The 18,857-nt window shown below is 38.1% G+C and overlaps 3 non-coding genes across 3 annotated transcripts; all 3 read right to left on the reverse strand.

Annotated features, from left to right (window-relative positions):
* Positions 1–2,456: 2,456 nt before the first annotated feature.
* Positions 2,457–2,529, reverse strand: Trnat-ugu (transfer RNA threonine (anticodon UGU)). The gene has a single exon. It is a non-coding gene; the product is annotated as a tRNA-Thr (tRNA).
* A 14,157-nt stretch (positions 2,530–16,686) lies between these two features.
* Positions 16,687–16,759, reverse strand: Trnat-ugu (transfer RNA threonine (anticodon UGU)). Its single transcript has one exon. It is a non-coding gene; the product is annotated as a tRNA-Thr (tRNA).
* Positions 16,760–17,487: 728 nt separating this feature from the next.
* Trnat-ugu (transfer RNA threonine (anticodon UGU)) lies at positions 17,488–17,560 on the reverse strand. The gene has a single exon. It is a non-coding gene; the product is annotated as a tRNA-Thr (tRNA).
* Between the last annotated feature and the right edge of the window lie 1,297 nt (positions 17,561–18,857).

Consider the following 18,857-nt stretch of genomic DNA (forward strand, 5'->3'; position numbering starts at 1 on the left):
GTTCAACACAGGTAAATTCCTTTTCCAGCCAACTCCTAGGACGAGGTGGCGGCCGGATGGCTTAGGTTAGTAGAGGTAGCCCAATTGACCTATTTTCCTGCCATTTTCTTAGGTTAGTGGAGGTGTGTTGCTTTGTCCTGTGGAATTTGAATTCCCGTCATTTTCTGGTGGTTGGGGGAGGGGAGGGGGTGAGGTCAGTTGGGCTACCTCCACTAACCTATCTTCCTGCCAAAATCCGCCATCATGGATGATGTCACAGCTGCCATCTTGGATGACGTCACCGCCGCCATCTTGGATAACGGTACTCTGGGTGACACGAAGGTTGCCCTACTACTGAGACTAACATATTTTTCTTTCCCTTTTCAATATTGCATATTTGGGAAGGAGATACGTTGTTTGAGTGACAGCTGGTAGAGAGCAGTCAAACTACTTGTACCATTATTCCACCAGATGGAGTTGCTAAATAGTAATAAGGATCGAGCAAGCCACTGAAAATACCAGTATAACATACAAAATAAGAATCATAAGATAGCCGGCCGGTGTGGCTGAGTGGTTCTAGGCACTTCAGTCTGGAACCGCGCGACCGCTACGGTCGCAGGTTGGAATCCTGCCTCGGTCATGGGTGTTAGTGATGTCGTTAGGTTAGTTAGGTTTAAGTAGTTCTAAGTTCTAGGGACTCATGACCTCAAATGTTAAGTCCCATAGTGCTCAGAGCCATTCGAACCAATCATAAGAAAAATAATACCAATCTCATACCTGTTAACATTTTGTCTACAAGGTGACAGCTTCCATTGTCCACTAGTCTGTTCACTGAACCACTGTTTTGTTTTCCCATCTCATATGGCAATTCCCAATTTGTATCTTGCTGTTGCTTCATTGTAAAGTGTGATATGCCAAGACACAATACCCCTTTTACAATGGAACGGCTTGCAGTATCGACAAATAGTTAATTGGCCAATGATGGTGCGTAATCGTGTCATTAGTTAACTCCGAACTGGAGTATTAACTCAGACATTGAAGCAATCGTGATTTTGTTTTCGTATACGTTTTTACCGGCATTTGAAAACTTCTAGAAAAGCTTTTTGAATGGCATAAACCTGACATCACCTCACCGCTGTAACTTAGATTAGAATATAATTTTTTTTCACTATTGCATTGTTTCAGCTGTGTAGTCCTAAATCACGGATATAGAGATATAACGGTTTTTGGTTTTGGCGTTGAAAAGTTCTAAAGCTGGGAGACAAGATGTCCAGAAGCTGCAATTGCGATGTAAACTTGCCACGCTCCATCGTTAGATTCAGCAAGACGATTAACCTCGACTGGCGTAAAACTTATTTCTTCATGGTCCCTAACCAAACGAGGGGACTTCAATCGAAAAGTTGCTCATTATTAAGGCAGGCCAAGTAATGTTGCAATACACTTCAAATATTGTACTGTATATCGTCATTCAATAATTTGTCACCAAGCAAAATTTTACGCAAAGAGTGATGAGGAGAGTATTACTTTATACCACTATATTCTCAATAGTAAACCGAATAAAAAAAACCGCTATTCTTCAATAATATATTCTCTCCTGACGGCACACTAATACGCGAGCTGTACTTCGGTATTAATCCACATTTAAATACTACTTCAACAAACGATAAGATAATTATTACAACCGAAACATAATTTTTAAACGACAGAAGTCAAAGATAAAATATTGAAATACTACTAATTTTGGAAATACGAGCCTGTACGTAAACATAACGCTAAGTTAAATTCGCATAATCACACCAAGCTAAACGCAAAGAATGTATAGAATTTGCGACAGTAACTGAAGTAGCGATTGATACCATCGGACGACCTTTTACAAGCACTTGTACTTACTCGCGATACAATCACATCCCAAAATTTAATACCCAACTCATGTTATGGAAAAAAAGACAAAAATAAGTTAACGAAAATCAAGCAGTCGAACTTGCTACTCCGGCATGGCCGAAGTGGTTGCAGACTCAGAATCGGGGATATTGTATTTGGAGTCGTGTGCATTATCCCATGTCACTTTTCTGCTTTAACTCCTCTTAAATATTTCGAGGTATTTTTTTTCAGCTTCTCAGTATGAAATTGGACTAGCAATTGTAGTTTTAACACTGTAATTCATACTGGAAGACTGGTAGGCGACATTGCTAACGCACTATTTGATAGCCAAGGAATTAAGACAAAGTTTTGTTTACATTATATGACACACAGCATACAAGTTTTGTGTGCATGTGTGTGGTATGTTTTTGTGGTGTATATCTGTAAACTTGGAAAATGAGTAACTGTTTCTTTGTACGATTCTTTCCACGGTAGTACGTAACTCATTCTATGAGAGATTTCCTATTTCTCACCAGTTAATGTCAGTAAATGTAATTTTGGCGAAAGAACAAACAATGAGACAACATGCCTAACCAAATATGCAAGTTAAAAATATTAGCCCCCAGGGAGAATCGAACTCCCGACCCCTGGTTTACAAGACCAGTGCTCTAACCGCTGAGCTATGGAGGCTCCATGCAAGATGCGTATCAACTATGGTATTTACCTAATACCTTGTTTTTCATCGTGATTTCTACACTACCTAATCTCGATTAGTTTATTAATAATTATCTTTCAATAAACATTCGCAAATTGTTTTACTACCGGCGGCTCTGTCATTTCGGAATTCGCGAGGAATTAATTACCTATTGGCAACCTGTTTCCGCTTCAAAAATCGTATTTGGTGCAGAAAATGTAGCGCACACCGATGTGGGGGTTTGTTTAATAGTAAACTTTCATTAAATGTAATACTCTTGCAGATATCCACATAACATCTTTTCTTTATTTGTGTGTGAGGAATGTTTCCTGAAAGTTTGGCCATACCTTTTTGTAACACCCTGTATAAATGTTAATTTCAGTGATGTTTCAAATTTTTGTATAGAATTCAATACCTTACTTCAATAATTAGTGATTATATCCCGTCAATATCACACATGCAAAGGCAACAGCCATAAGATCAGTTGTAGAGTAATGTTAATTATCTCCTCACTTTCAAAACTTCAAATCTTTGTTCAGTTAGACATTTGAAATTTTTACAGTACATTGCTATCATACAAGTGCAGAAACTGTGCAAAAATTATATTTTTATATTCAGTCCCACTTGAGATAACTAACTAAACAATGAAAGTTTTCAAAAATTCATAAAAAAATTAAGCAAACATTTGTAAGTGTTCTTCCTCTATATGAGGCTAGTAGTGCTTGATATGTAACTACAGGAAAAAAATACTCATAAATCACTCCTTGTTTGCTATTTTTGGTCCTAAAAATGGGATTTTTGAAAATTTGGATACCAAACTTTTGAGGTCATTTTGACTGGCTATTTTTCAACTTAGGGTAATTTGTGTAATACACAGTGTTGAAGAGGACACTTTTCTAAAAACAATTGTGTCAATTGCAATGTTGTAACTTAACCCAGTGCAAAGATATTCATAATTTTGCTAACGTCTCTAAACTGAAACATCGTTGACTTACAAACGAAACTGGCCGCCATTCAGTAAAGGTGAAAGGTAAAAGTTTTTTAAGACTGTTTTTAACTTCAAAATTATGGGGTAATCGCATATAAAAAATTAAAATATTTAAAAATGGTCAAGCAACCAACTTAATTTTTTCCAGAATGAGATTTCCACTCAGCAGCGGTGTGTGTGCTGATATGAAACTTCCTTTCAGATTAAAACTGTGTGCCAGACCGAGACTCGAACTCGGGACCTTTGCCCTTCGTGGGCAAGTGCTCTACCAACTTGGGTAGCTCAGTTGGTAGAGCACTTGCATGTGGAAGGCAGAGGTCCAAGTTTGAGTCTCGGTCCGGCACACAGTTTTAATCTGCCAGGAAGTTTCAACTTAATTTTTATTGGACCACTTCATTTGGATTGACCCAGATTAATGAATTACTCAAATAAATACAATCTTAAGCAAATCACAGTTTGGTTTCTGAAGTGGCAAAAATACGGAGTCAGCCATAGTAGAATTACTTCATGCTCTTGACGAAGATGAGTGTGTCACAAGTATATTTTTGGATCTTCCTAATGACTTTGATACAGTCGACCACAAAATTCTATTAAATAAATTAGAAGCTTTAGGAATAAGAGGGGTAGCTAATAACCAGTTCAGATCATACCTAGCAGATAAGGTACAAAGAGTAGAAATAACACAAATTTCAAATAGATCTAAACATTTACTATCCACAAGATAAGATATTACGACTAATACTGTTCCTGATCTACATCAATGTCTTTCCCAGTAGTGTTACTCATGGTGAAAAAATTCTCTTAGCTGATGACAGCAATATTATAGTCACTGAGAAAGCAAATGAAACTTTCAAGAAAGTTTGATTGGTCAATAAGCAATAAAGTGACACTGAACATAAAGAAAACTATGCCATGAATTTCAGTTTGAAGAGGAAAAGTGACAATGTTAAATTAAACATAGATGGCACCTCTATACACTGTGTAACAAATGCAAAATTTCTAGAAATGAATATTGATTCTCAATTGAAGTGGCCTGAGCACACAAAGGTACTTGCAAACAGAATGTCATCATGATGTTACGCCCTTCGATTCCGATCACCGTGTATAACATTCAGTGTCCTTCAGTTACATGCTGTTCATATGTACACTCAATTCTTAGCTATGGCATTCTTTTTCGGGAAATGCACAAAATATGAACACAATTGTATAACTCGAGAAAAAATCCATAAGAATAATATCCAAAAACATTAGTCGAGCAAATTTTAAAGATCTGTTCAAAACACTGGGAATTTTAACTGCTTCATGTGAATACATTTACCAGCCACTTGTACACATCAAAAATAACATTGATAATTACTGCACAAACAGTTCTGCCCATGACCATGCAACAACAGCTAGACTCTACTTAAATTTACCAAAAAATAATAAACATAAAACTCAAAACAGTATTTTCTACCAAGGAATAAAACTGTACAATAAATTACCAAAAGAGATTAAAGAAATTGCAAAAATTCTCTTCTATAAAAAGGCAGCTAAAAAGTACCTGTTATGCAATACATTTTGTACACTGAAGGATTACTTAACTAAAGCAGAGTAGGGCTTCGATAAAAAAAATGTTTTACACGTAAATAATAATAATGTTTATAAAATATCCAACATTCCACATAAGACCTTCACTTTTTCTTTTCTAGAAATACTTACCCCCAAGCTATGCTGACTCAGTTTTTCAGGATAGCAAATTGGAAGTTGCAATACAGAAAATGGTCCAGAGTTAATCTGTGTGTGTGTGTGTGTGTGTGTGTGTGTGTGTGTAGTGTTATGAAACAATGTGTGTATAGTGTGTGCAGTGACTGTGTGTGTGTGTGTGTGTGTGTGTGTGTGTGTGTGTGTAGTGTTATGAAACAATGTGTGTATAGTGTGTGCAGTGACTGATAGTGATATGAGTGAATAGTGTGGCATTGCATTATTTAATAAGTTATTTGAAAAAAAAAAAAGTATTCTAGACTAGAAGTAAATCTAATGATGGTCTCTAACTAGAAGTCTGTAAATATATGTGTATACGAAATAGCTTATTTTAAGTTGATCTAAAGTTGTAAATACTTTGATATATCCTATATCCTTGTACAAAGGGATCTACGGATAAACAAAGCTGCTGCTGCTACTACTACTACTACTACTACTACCACCACTACCACTACTACCACCACTATTATCACTATCACTACTATCTTCCTCGATCAATCCCGTGACATTTGGCAGCACTGCCACGTATACATAGAATAGAAAACATGAACTAGGCACTACAACAATCTAATCATCTGCTTAAAAAATTGAGAATTCAGTGAAACTCTGTAGTAAATAGCACGAAAAAGTATCAATTTACAAACTTTTTTTATGTTTTCACCCAAAGTTCTCATACGTGTACGAATACTGTATACATACATTTATACTGCTTTCTATGTAAAGATAACATTCAAAGGCGAAAATCTTGCCCCCTTAAAAACCATTACATGATTCTGAACCCAAGTCATTACTTTATTCGGTTATGAGAAGCAAATGATTTACGAAGTGCGTTGCAAATGAAAACTCGAAAACTGTTTATGTATTAGAATACTGGGGAAAACGTTACCAGATTTTAATCAGCGACAGAACGAAATGGTGATATACAGGTTAAACGAGAAAGAAAATTAACCCAGAATTAAATGTGTAAGAAACGAAACAAATCACGTTAAACTGACTGCAATTGTTGTCGCGAAAATAAATTACAGAAGGACCCATGTGGAGTATTACCAACAAAGGGCACTAGATCGCGGGGCGAGAGAAAGTTCGATAATTGGACTGAGTCGTGATTGCGATCTTCTATTTATGTGTTAGCTGCTGTTGTTACCTATGACGTGCACCATAGAAGTTGCAGCAGTTCCTGTTTCGCTGTTGCTTGCGCACAGCACTGCCGAAGTCTTGGAGGGGGAATAATGGCACAAGCTTAGCTGAAAACTATAATGAGTGAAAGGAGGAGAGAGGTGAGCGGGCAGCAAATTTCGTCTTGCTGCCAACACTGGGAATCTGTACTTTGTACTTGCATTTTTATGTACACCTACCATGTTTAAACTGCAGTTTGCCTGAATCCATTTGTGCTAGGAATCGAATTGACTTCTAAATTGGACAGATACTCCAAATAGCATTCATTTCTGCAGGAGACGCTTAAAACCTAGACTGGGGCCAGTGGCGTACGTCCGTGTTTCGTGCATCGATGTTGTCGACGCTCACCATGAGGCAGGACACAAACAAAAAAAAGGAGGGGAGGGCGGGAGTTAGCTGCGGGTTCTAAAATGCCAATGAGAGAGCGACGGGCAGATGATATGTTTTTGTAGCAAAATACTGTACATTGTAACATTCTCACATGGGTATAGAAGCGAAATCCGTTACGGGTTTTATAAAAACAGCAACATATACGGAAAAAACGACCAAATATTTGTGACAACGAAGGTCCAAGTTTCACAGCCGCCCTGTTAGGATGACGATAATGATTAAGAATACTGGTACCACAGACGACAGGCTAAACAAGATAGGCAGTGAAGACAAATATTCATGTAATGGCGTAAGTTTAGAATAGGTGTAATGGTAATGTTTTAGTAGGATACCTGACGTCAGTAAAAGTTTGTAATTTTGACTAGTTGGAATATGTTGGAAAATAAATTTTTCTCTGGGAGCCTATGAAAAGAAAAGGGGCCTTCTTATACTTGGGTAAATACGGTAGAACTTAGAGAGCCGTACCAGCTTTGATCACGAATAAAAAAATGAGGCAACTGTAGAGCTGTTTGTGATTTGAAACTGCTCTATTGCAAGTAGATACGGAATAAACAGGACATTTTCGTCAAGAGACCAAATTACAATATTATAAAATAAACTGTCCCTCAGTATTTCGTCGATTGACACTCATTAAATTATTTTGAATCGAATCCCTCATTTTCTTAATTGTTTAATCGTTGCACTACTGTGCTTAATTTTTACATGCAGTGAATTCGTCTGACACTACATTCTTCATGCTTCTCACTGAAATGTCGCGTAACAGGATTAGTTAATATACACAGTGTAACTGCCGAGATAAAAGCTTTGCACAAATAAAAAAAAATTGCGAAACATTACTTACTGTTAAAACATTCGCCTAAAAGAACATTTGGACAGGAGCACTTTTCGTGGATTTACGTTTTACGTTCTCTGTGTGGTTATTGGTCTCCACAAGCTGAACAACTTGAAAACTTTTTCACTAAACTGCTTTTTCACACACACCGCAATAAAGTATTTTGCCATCTGTAGTATAATCTCCTCATCGAACTCACACTCATACTGTTGCAATCTGCACTGATTACTTTTTTTCACTTTTGACATCGAACTTCGTTGTGAAGAACATAAAACACATCACCATGCCGCTAACAAGTATTCTCCGTTCACGACAAATATGAAAAAGACATACCATAGAGTCAACGGAAGATAGGAAGACTTCGAAAATGAACCATTCGTCACTTTAGTATTGTATTAATTTAAATGTGATGAATATTATGAAACGAAACATTTAAAAACATCGTATACAGGTTAAATAATAATGTTAAAACTGTTGCTCGGTTTTACGTTGCACGCAGCTCTGTCACAGTTCCGACTAATCCCTTAAAAAGCGTGGAGACGCAACGCCGCAGGGAGACGGGGGGAAGTCCCGCAACCAAGGACACGTACCACGTGAGCAAGTGCGAACGTTAACTCCGAGCAGCGAATCGGGAAGAAAGGAAAATCATTAATACATAAACATCAGCTTTCACAATAACCGAATAAGTGAACATACAATTTAGAATGTCTATATTTTTAAAGCATTAGTATTTTAAAGAAAAACGCGCAAAATATGCAGTGCAATTAACAATTTTGTAAAACACTATGCGTACTCACAAAACAGGCAAAATATGTATTTATAAACACTATGAAATCATGCCCAAAACGTAAGAAAGGAAGTGATTCTAACATGTTATCCAAAGAGCATACTTCCCAAATACCAGAAAAAAAAATTGCATGCACTTGAAAACCTGGTCCCTATTATCACATATGTGTCGTTCTGGAATTGTCTTGTCCAACGTACCCAGAATTTCAGTTTTTATGGCGTCTGACAGCACATTTCACTTAAACACTTCACTTTCACTGTGTGTGTGTGTGTGTGTGTGTGTGTGTGTTTAAACTTGTAGTGGTTGTAGGGCCAAGTAAATGATACTCGCATTTTAACGGCTACCAGATTTCCCGATACGCCACAGCTCTTGACACAGTATTGTACCTGATCAAACAATCACGCAACATCTGAATTGCGCGGCGCCAATGAGAGGGTTACGCTAGAGGAAATGAACAAATGCCGACAGCCTATAACTTTGCTTCAGATTCCACAATTTCACAAAACACATGAGGAAATAGCACTAAATCCTACCACCGTAAAATATGTTGTCGTATTTACAAAACTTTTCAGCACGTCCTCATAACTGTGACTGGTATGTATAGATGTGCAAACATTCATGTTGATTCTTTAGCGAAGCTAACAGTCTAAGGCGAAAAATGTTCGAAAACTATTGCTTGACTCTGAGCACAGTGCAATATTTTATTTGGTTATGAGCTTCTGTATTGATTTACCATGTGAGTTGAAAATGAATACTTCGGGCCCTGTTGACATTTTAGAAAAACGCTTAAAAACGTTACGAGATTTCAATCAGGTTGAAAACAAGACAGACGAAGAAGAAAAAAAAGCTAATAAAGTATTAAATCCCTAAGAAATGAAATAGATCATATTAAATTCCCTGTAATTGCTTCCGCGAGAATAAGTTGCTGCGGCAGGACCCGATGTGATAGTAGTACAAACAGACGTTACTAGATCGCGTGACGAGCGAAAACTCGAGAGATGTATTGAATGGTGGTTGCGATTTCTTATGTATTTACTAATCAGTGTTATTACAAGCGACCTGCTCTCAACAAGATATTGCCATCCGTGTTTCACAGTTATTTGTATTATTAAAATCCACAGAATATATTAAATGACTAAGACACGTCGTAGAGATAGTACCAACAAAAGTCGCTAGATCGCGGGGCAATCGGAAGATCGAGCTGAACCAGTGCCACCTAGGAACAAAGCCGCTACACTGCGTGTGTGACGTCAGCTTAAGAGTCATACCACTACGCTACGAGTCGAGAGAGACTTGTAGCTACAAGTGGATATTGGACTTTACGTTTATCAGATAATTCATTTATCTAAAATAAAAAGATATTCTAATACTTTAAATAATGTTTCCTTATTTTTTTACGATAAACTTTTTCGTAAAATCACCTTTAAACTTAAGTAATTTGAAGTTAAGAGAAATCATCAATTATCTGTATAAATATCTGTTTACGGCAATCAAGGAAATGTTTGGGAATTCAATAAACAATGAATTAGTATTTATGTTTACACAGTTATCATATTTATTATCTGAAAGCACAAGAAAATAAACAGAGCCAAATTTTCAGTCCATTTTTCTCTTTCTCTTGAGGGCTGCAACATTATTTGTATTTACAATGTCATTGACCCTCTTTGTATAATTATTCAAAAGAATATTGACAGCAGCACCAAGTATAATGTCAGTGATTTGCAGTACAAGCAAACCCAACAAATATGTCATCAGGCAAGTTACTATGGCATACACAAAATAATACATTTCTTTGACACTTTCCCAAAGAAATAACTCTTCTTTTTTCTGTAAGCAGTTTCTGTGCAGTAACATATACACATGCTACACATATTATAACATCCTGACTAGGATAGCAGAGACCAACTTTACTGGTCACAGTTGTTAAATGATTTGTTATCTTTCACATTCTCGTCATCTCCTGTCAGATACATTTTACAATAATCACATTTAAATTTCTTAATGACTGCGTATGAGCAGTAACCACTTATGTAGTGAAGTACAGGCCACACATCCTCATCTAATTCCTGTACATCAATATCTTCCACAACTACATTTAACTCTTCATTATATGTCACTTTTGGAAGGTCATTTATATCTGTTTCATTAGAAAAAATATCCTTGGCAATTACATCATCACCTATTTTTTGGGACTTTAATATTAATGATACATAGTTTCGTATCCTCAGTTTACTTTGTCTCAAAAATCGGTCTAATTGACACATGGTAATTACCACCACTCATCTGACGAAATTTACCAAACCTGCTTTCCAGGTCATCAGTTTGAATCTTGCCTGTTAGAAAGTATTGCCTCTTTTGCTCATTGAGCCAATACCTAGCCAGATTCACCAATGCAAGAGTGGTATGTCTAAGAGCTAAATGTGTTTGCCTGCTAAGACCAATTAAACACTGAGAATTTTGCTTTATTAACCAATTTTCAAACTGATGTAGGAACTCTAGTATGTGTTCAGAATTCCTGGTTATTCTTGAAACCTATTTAATAACCTTTGAACTTATAACAATGTTTTTACATTAACTGCATCCCACCACTTGCAAATGATCTCAATGAAAGTCGCAGTATCATTGCTGTATTCAGTATTGTGTTTAGAGCCTAATTCTCTGATAGCAATAGCTGTTGTATGGTCAAAAGTATGAAGAGCAAGTTTTACATTCTGCCTTCCTATGGTTGAGGGATACAGTGATTTAAGACATAGCTTGTTTGCAAATTTCAATAAATTTGCCTTTTCCAGCAAATGAAGAGATTTCAAACTATTGAAAGACGCAAAACCACCATCCAGCTCATTATTAAAAGCAGGAAACTCTTCAATCAATTTCTTCTGATTCTGCCAATTGTTACGTATGCATTTTAATAGGTGCACACTATCAAACAGAAAATAAAAAGGCCTACTTCCAGCACCTGGAGAAGGGTGTCGGTATTTAATTTTAAGTTCGGGTGGATCACCGAAGTAAGATACAGCTTTCTTATTGATGTCATTATTATCAGATACAATACCAACAACTTCAAACCCTATGCTTTCTAATTTCAATATAATATCTTTAAGGAAGGTGAAAAAAAAAAAACAGGGGCCTGCATGACTTTGACCGGCAGAATATGAGCTACATCAGTGTACTGTGTATCCAAACTATGCACCATGAATATGTAGGCTGCAGATGCACATTCACTACTATTATAGACCTGACTGACTATGTTTCCCCTGTGTAGTCCATTTGTGACTTTAAATGGATTTCATCCATCAAGAGGAGAACTGTCCGGTCTTCTTCAGTTAAAAATATCTCTTTCTTAGTTATGTATCCAAGAAAACTTGGAACTTGTCCAAGGGCAGGATTAGTAGCAAATCCACCACATATTCTAGGCAGAGTAGTAGGGCTAGGCATAGTTATTATACCACTGCTTCTCAAAAACTTGTAACAGTGAGGAGAAATAGAATGAAATAATGACCATAAAACTAAAATATCCCATGAATATCTTCCACTATTCTTCTTGCATTTTAGCAATGAAATCTGTTCTTTCATAAAGTTTATAATTTCATGTTTATCTGGCAACTTTTCAGAAAAATTATTCAAAATAGTGGTTATGAAATCTATACTGTCATTAGGTTCCTGATCTTCTCTGTTGCTAAATTTTAATTTGTCAATATTAGGAATATTAGTTAACTGTGTCGTGGTACTTACAGTTGGTTGGTTGGTTGGTTTGGGGAAGGAGACCAGACAGCGTGGTCATCGGTCTCATCGGATTAGGGAAGGATTGGGAAGGAAGTCGGCCGTGCCCTTTCAGAGGAGCCATCCCGGCATTTGCCTGGAGTGATTTAGGGAAAACACGGAAAACCTAAATCAGGATGGCCGGACGCGGGATTGAACCGTCGTCCTCCCGAATGACTTACAGTTACTGGAAACTTTGTTCCCTATTTGACCAAGCTGTAAACCATTGACATGGACAGTGAGAGTGAGATTTGCGTTAATTGTAACATAACACAGAACTTTCAAAAATGGCACTTCACTAATTAAAAGAAAATACACACTATTCAAGTTTTTGACACAGGTCCACTCATTCAAATCACTACTATTAATTTTATCACATAATTCCTTCAACGAAGTGAATGATATTGCCTTCATATGGTCTTCATGAGTAATCAAACTTTTTTTCAGCGGAGATCTGACGAAAGCATTTTCCAAACGCTGTCTTCGATCTTCAGGATGTTCTCTTGATGCTTACGTTGTAAATAAATATTCAGGACATCCTGGCAATAGTGCTGGTATTGCACCTATAAAAAATATTAATTCTCAGTACCTTACCATATAAACCAAAAGCGTAAGAGATTCATTCAATAATTGTATAAACTAACTCGAAGTCCGTAAACAACCAACTTACCTTTCCTTACACGTGGACGGTCGGGAGGCGCTGTAATTAATCTTCCAATCTTAGCATCATATGCTGATGTAGTTCTTTCTATATCGTGTGCATAGAAATGCAGCTCACAAACCTGTTAAAAATAATGGATTACGTTACGTTAGTGTGAGAAAAGTTTGGCCTATGTACACAGCTTATGTTTATAAATTACACTTAACACTCAGACTTAACAGAATCATTTCATAGGTTTATTTACTAAGGCTGCTACTTACCACAGAGTGATATGAAGGGATAAAATTATCACGGTGAACCTCTCTTATACATTATCTCCTTGCATCTTCATCACGAGGGAAATGAAATGTACTGACTCTTTCCTGAGCAGTATAATTGCCTCTACAAGCAGGCATACAGCATCTACGTGGCATGTTTATATGTGGAAGTAGTATGAACACTATTACACTAACAGTTCAATTCACAATCATATAACGCCGCGTGGGATTAGCCGAGCGGTCTTAGGTGCTGCAGTCATGAACTGTGCGGCTGGTCCCGGCGGAGGTTCGAGTCCTCCCTCGGGCATGGGTGTGTGTTTGTCCTTAGGATAATTTAGGTTAAGTAGTGTGTAAGCTTAGGGACTGATGACCTTAGCAGTTAAGTCCCATAAGATTTCACACACACGCAATCATATAACGGCTACACAGGCGAAACAACCAAGACAGCACATGTGGCTTTGTGTTTATGACCTGTAGTGCTTACGTCACGAGCGACTCCAAAGACAGAGTAGCGGCCTTGTTCCTAGGTGGCACTGGCAGAACCATAGATTTCTGGAGCTGTGATGAAAACTGCGGAAGCAGTTAAGAGTCGTGGTGACAAAGCGTCTACCGACAGCAGCATGTGTAGTCGTAGTAGTAGTTTTTGTTGTAGTTTTATTCATCTGTAGATCGTCTCAACGGTACTATACATGTTTCGGTATTACAACTTAAGAACAACACAAAGAACATAATTCTTGTGGACAGTCATTTACATACTTACCGATTAGTTTGACAAGGATCGGTAGTCGGACGCTGGGCTATAGTAGGAACCATCCCACTAATTGCCTGAAGTATATGAGGGAAACCAAGGAAAACCTAAATCAGGGTGGCCGGATTACTACCACCTTTTAACACGGTGAGGAGATTTCTGTGCCTCAGTGATTCGCAGAGCTGTGCTGGCGGGAGCTATGCACCTTGTAAGTTTCACCCATTCCAGATTGGTCCAGCAGGTAAAGAAAAGACGAAGAGAAGTCACCTTAAGGGGCTCCCTCCTTGGTAGTATATGGGTGGCAATCACATCGCGTCCACTTACTATGTTGGACTAATTCTGTTTCCTTTCCTATTGGCCTCTCTTGACCAACTCTTTCCTTTTTAAACCCCGACAGTATTAGGTTGTGAGGCCCGAGGGTGTGTTTCACTTTCTAGACTTCTCTTCAGGGATATGGTTCCATAATTGAGGAAATGTCACTGGAATCTACAATGAAGGAGAGCAGCAGATTCGTTATTAGTGCACATAGGCGCCAGTCTAAGTATCGCCTGATATAGTGATGAGACACACATTTCAAAACGTAGCGATAGTGGCGTCAGCGTTCTCAAAACTGTGTGAGGAAGGCTGTGCGAAACCTCCTCGTAAGTAGAAGAGAAATCTTTAGCATGACTGGAAAACTTATAACCAAGGCCCCCAGTCCTAGGCTTGAGGTGTTAAGACTCTCCAGGGTAGTCATAAGGAGGATAGCGACTTGGAATGACCGCAGCTTATTCCAAAGTGGAAAAAGACATTCACAGTCCCATAACAGAGATGGAAAAACTCAGAACTAACATTCTTGGAATCAATTAGATGCGCTGGTCTAATTTGAGAAAATGTAACGTTATTCGTTATCAAGTATATGCAGGCAACAACGAATCACACCATTCCATTGGAGTGCAGTTCAAAGCACACCCAGCTGTCAATGCAACAGTCAAGAAATTCGCACGTCTGTCCGCTAGGGTCATTTTCTTGCAATTCAATGTGAAACCCATTCTGCTGCAATGTTATCCATGTGTATCCCCTAATCTGTGATGCATCAGATGAATATATAGAAACTTTTTACACCTAGACTAAGACACTGTCTTTCACCAAACGACAAGAGATTACCATGCTGATGGATTATTTCAGTACCAAGGTATGTTGGCTCGATGATACAGTAACTAATTTTGGTTTAGAGGTTGGCAATGATCGAGGTAATCGGCTAGTCCAACTACGCTAGGAGGAAGTGTTCCTTATAACACTCATTTTCAGTTGCCTCCACATAGTCTGTACACATTGATATCAGAAATTCTGTAAGAAGTGTGAAGACATATCCTGGGTCCGATATTAACTTTGACCACAACCTTTTGCTAGCCACAACGAGTATGAAAATGGAAAAAAGGCCATAAAGTGCAACGAATCAATCGAACGTCATTGTGTATGAAACTACGATAGAATATAGATATAAATAATGTTGAAGACATCTACAACAAGTTTAAATCTATAGTGAATGAAGTGAGCCAAGAAAAACAAACGGATACAGATAGCAAGAAACGCAGGCATTGAATGACAGATGAAATTCCAGAACTGTTCGATCGCTGAAGATCCCACAAATGATCCAGTAATATACAGAGAATTGCAGAAAGTAATACAGAAGGAAATACGTAAAGCTAAAGAACGACATCTGTCAAAGCCATGCAGCGACGTTGAAGAACTGAACGCGAAGGACGACTAATTCAACTTGTACAAGGACAAGACAAGCAGCAGGAATTTCCAACAGCAGAGGTTCTGGGTTCCTCACAATCAAAGATAGCAGCATCCTGATTAGTACTGAAGAGAAACTGGGCAATTGGAAGGAATACATAGAAAATCACCTCAGGGACAGCAGAAGTAGTGATCATAGTGCCTGAGAGAGAGCGATGACGTCTATATCTCAAGAGCAGAAACATGACATGTCATATCAGAGTGTGGGAAGGCTCCAAATTCTGACTGAAGCTGCTCAAGGACGAACGATCTGTCTTCTTGCTGGTATATTTAACAGTGTCCGCCAAAGTGGGATCATACCACGTGACTGGCTCAAATCAACATTTGTAGCACTTCTCAAAAAGCCCAATGCAAAATGTTGTAATGACAACAGAATTATCAATTTAATGTCATGCCCTCAAGTTATTCCTCATAATACTGAATACACTAAACAGATTCAGGAGGATGTAGGTTGCAGTAGGTACTGGGAGATGAAGACGCTTGCACAGGATATAGTAGCATGGAGAGCTGCATCAAACCAGACTCTGGACTGAAGACCACAACAACTACTGCATGTGAGACTGTACCATAAATGTGAGGAGAGGACTGGAGGCTCAGTTTGCGATCAGGAACTGTTTCGGGAGGCATTAGTCAGTCTTAAGGTATTGACTCAGTGACGTCGTGATGTTTATGTCGATGCTTGTGCGTGTTCCACCGATTATGAAAAAGCTTTTTACATTGGTCAGCATGGAAAATTGATGTATATCTTAGGTGAACTGGGGCTATGTAGTTGTCAGTGGTTCATTTGAAACCTGTACTAGAAAGAAAGTGCTAGTCAGATGTCGTCAAAAGTAGTTTAGATTATGAAAGGAGTTCAGCGGGGCTGCATTCTCTCCCCCCCCCCCCCTCCCATTTATTTTTAACGCATCTATTTTGAAAAGAGTTCTCGAGATGGTCTTGATGGAATGTATCAAGGAGTGCTGGTTACCAATGACGATTCATGCTATTGGACGCCAATGTTCATGGTAGATGAAAAAAGACAAAAAATTTATGCCACCAGAGAGACTCGAACTCCCGACCCTTGGTTTACAAAACCAATGCTCTACCAACTGAGCTATAGAAGCTTCTGAGAAAAATCAGCATTCTTAAGCTGTGTAGCACCACAGAACAAGGAACTGCTTTGGATGAGCGCGACGTCACAACTGCCTACACAAGCGCTGTCTAAATTTGTAGCAACATTAGACATGCTGATGACACTGTCTCACTTGCAAGCAGGCTGGAAGGTCTGCAACTACTACTAAACACTGTTACTGAGGAGAGCAGTACTATGATGTTACGGTTAAGTCAAGAAGATAAAATTGGTGTCAGCAGAAATGGAAATGAAATTCAGGGCACTCTTACACTTCGTAATGAAATCAACGACAATTGGGACTTCTCGCAAGAAATTTGGTGAAGAACTGAAGAAGCCGGAAGTTCTTTCCAGAAAAAGTTCTCACTTCTCATTTCTCACTTCGCACTCGATTACTTCGACATTGCGTGTTCATTATCGTACTCTATGGAGTTGAGTCATCAACACGTACCTCAACATTAGGTAAGAATCTGGAGGCATTTGAAATGTAAGCGTATCAAAGTATGTGAAGGATAGCATGGCCAGATAGTCACGAATGGTCATATGATGCGCGACAACAAATACAACATTCTGCACTTAATACTTCAAAGACAGATTGGTGAGACACGTAGCCCAGTGCTTCGACTCAGCACAGAATCGCTGTTCAGAAAAGCCACGGACCAACGGCGATTCATGCTACTGCACGCCAATGTTCATGGCGGATGAAAAAAGACGTAAAATGTGAGCCCCCAGAGAGACTCGAACTCCCGACCTCTGGTTTACAAGACCATTGCTCTGCCAACTGAGCTATGGAGGCTTCTGTGGTAAGTCTGCATTCTTATGCTGTGTAATATCGCAGACCAACGAACAGCTTTGGATGAGCGCGACGTCACAACTGCCTACACAGGCGCTATCTACATTTGTAACAGAAGTTGCGGGACAATAATTGCGAGCTGCGAAGTGAGTAGGATTATTTTCCAAGTAAATTTCCTTTTCCTTTCACGCAAGATGAACTGTGTGAAGAATGTGGGCTGAATGTCTTAAATCACGGAGCATTTGAGTCTGTCAAAACGTAAGCTTAAAGCGAAAATGGGGTACAGTTGTGAGGTGCTTTCATGTACATTCGAACTGAACTGGTACAATAATTACGGAACTGTGCTATGAGACAATAATTTCCTCCCTATATTCTGAGTTAAATACCAAATCGTTTATGTCTGACATGGCAGAAAGTCTTTTCAATGTTTGGCTCCCATTTCAATCATAGACCACAAATAATCTACTTTATCGTAGTAGTAGTAGTAGCAGCAGCAGCAACAGCAGCAGCTTTATTCAACCGTAAATCTCTTTTTACAAGGATATAAGACATGTCAAAGTATTTACAAGTTTAGACTAATTTAAAATAAACCAATTCGTATGCACATACATTTACAGACTTCTAGTTGAGACAATCATTAGATTTACTCCTAGTAGGCAATTTTTTTTCTTTCTTTTTTTTTTTTTTTTTACAAATAACTTATTAAGTAATGTAGTGCCACACGGTTCACTCATATCTCACTGTCAGTCACTGCACACACTATACACACATCGTTTCATAACTCTTCACGCATTACAAACACACACACACACACACACACACTGGTTATCTCTGGGCCATTTTCTGTACAGCAACTACCCATTTGCTATCGTGAAAAACTAAGTTGGCATCCCTTCACAATGAGTGAGATGTTGAGCTCAGAAAGAGGAAGAGGTGTTAGTATTGTGCTATGCATAGCTTGGGGGTAAGATTTTATAGAAAAGATTTTATAGAAAAGAAAAAAAGAAGGAAAAAACATAGTGTGAAGATGTTATGTGGATTGTTGGGTGTCTCATAATCACTATTATTATTTATTGGTATAACTTGCTTTTATCAAATACCTACACTGTTTTAGCTAAGTATTCCTTCAATGTATAAAATGTATTGCATAACAGGTACTTTTTAGCTTCCTTTTTATATAAGTGTATTTTTGCAATTTCTTTAATCTCTTTTGGTAATTTATTGCACAGTTTTATTCCTTGGTAGAAAATGCTGTTTTGACTTTTATGTTTATTATTTCTTGGTAAATGTAAATTGAGTC

Source organism: Schistocerca cancellata, chromosome 4, assembly GCF_023864275.1.
Source record: "Schistocerca cancellata isolate TAMUIC-IGC-003103 chromosome 4, iqSchCanc2.1, whole genome shotgun sequence".
Classification (NCBI taxonomy): domain Eukaryota; kingdom Metazoa; phylum Arthropoda; class Insecta; order Orthoptera; family Acrididae; genus Schistocerca; species Schistocerca cancellata.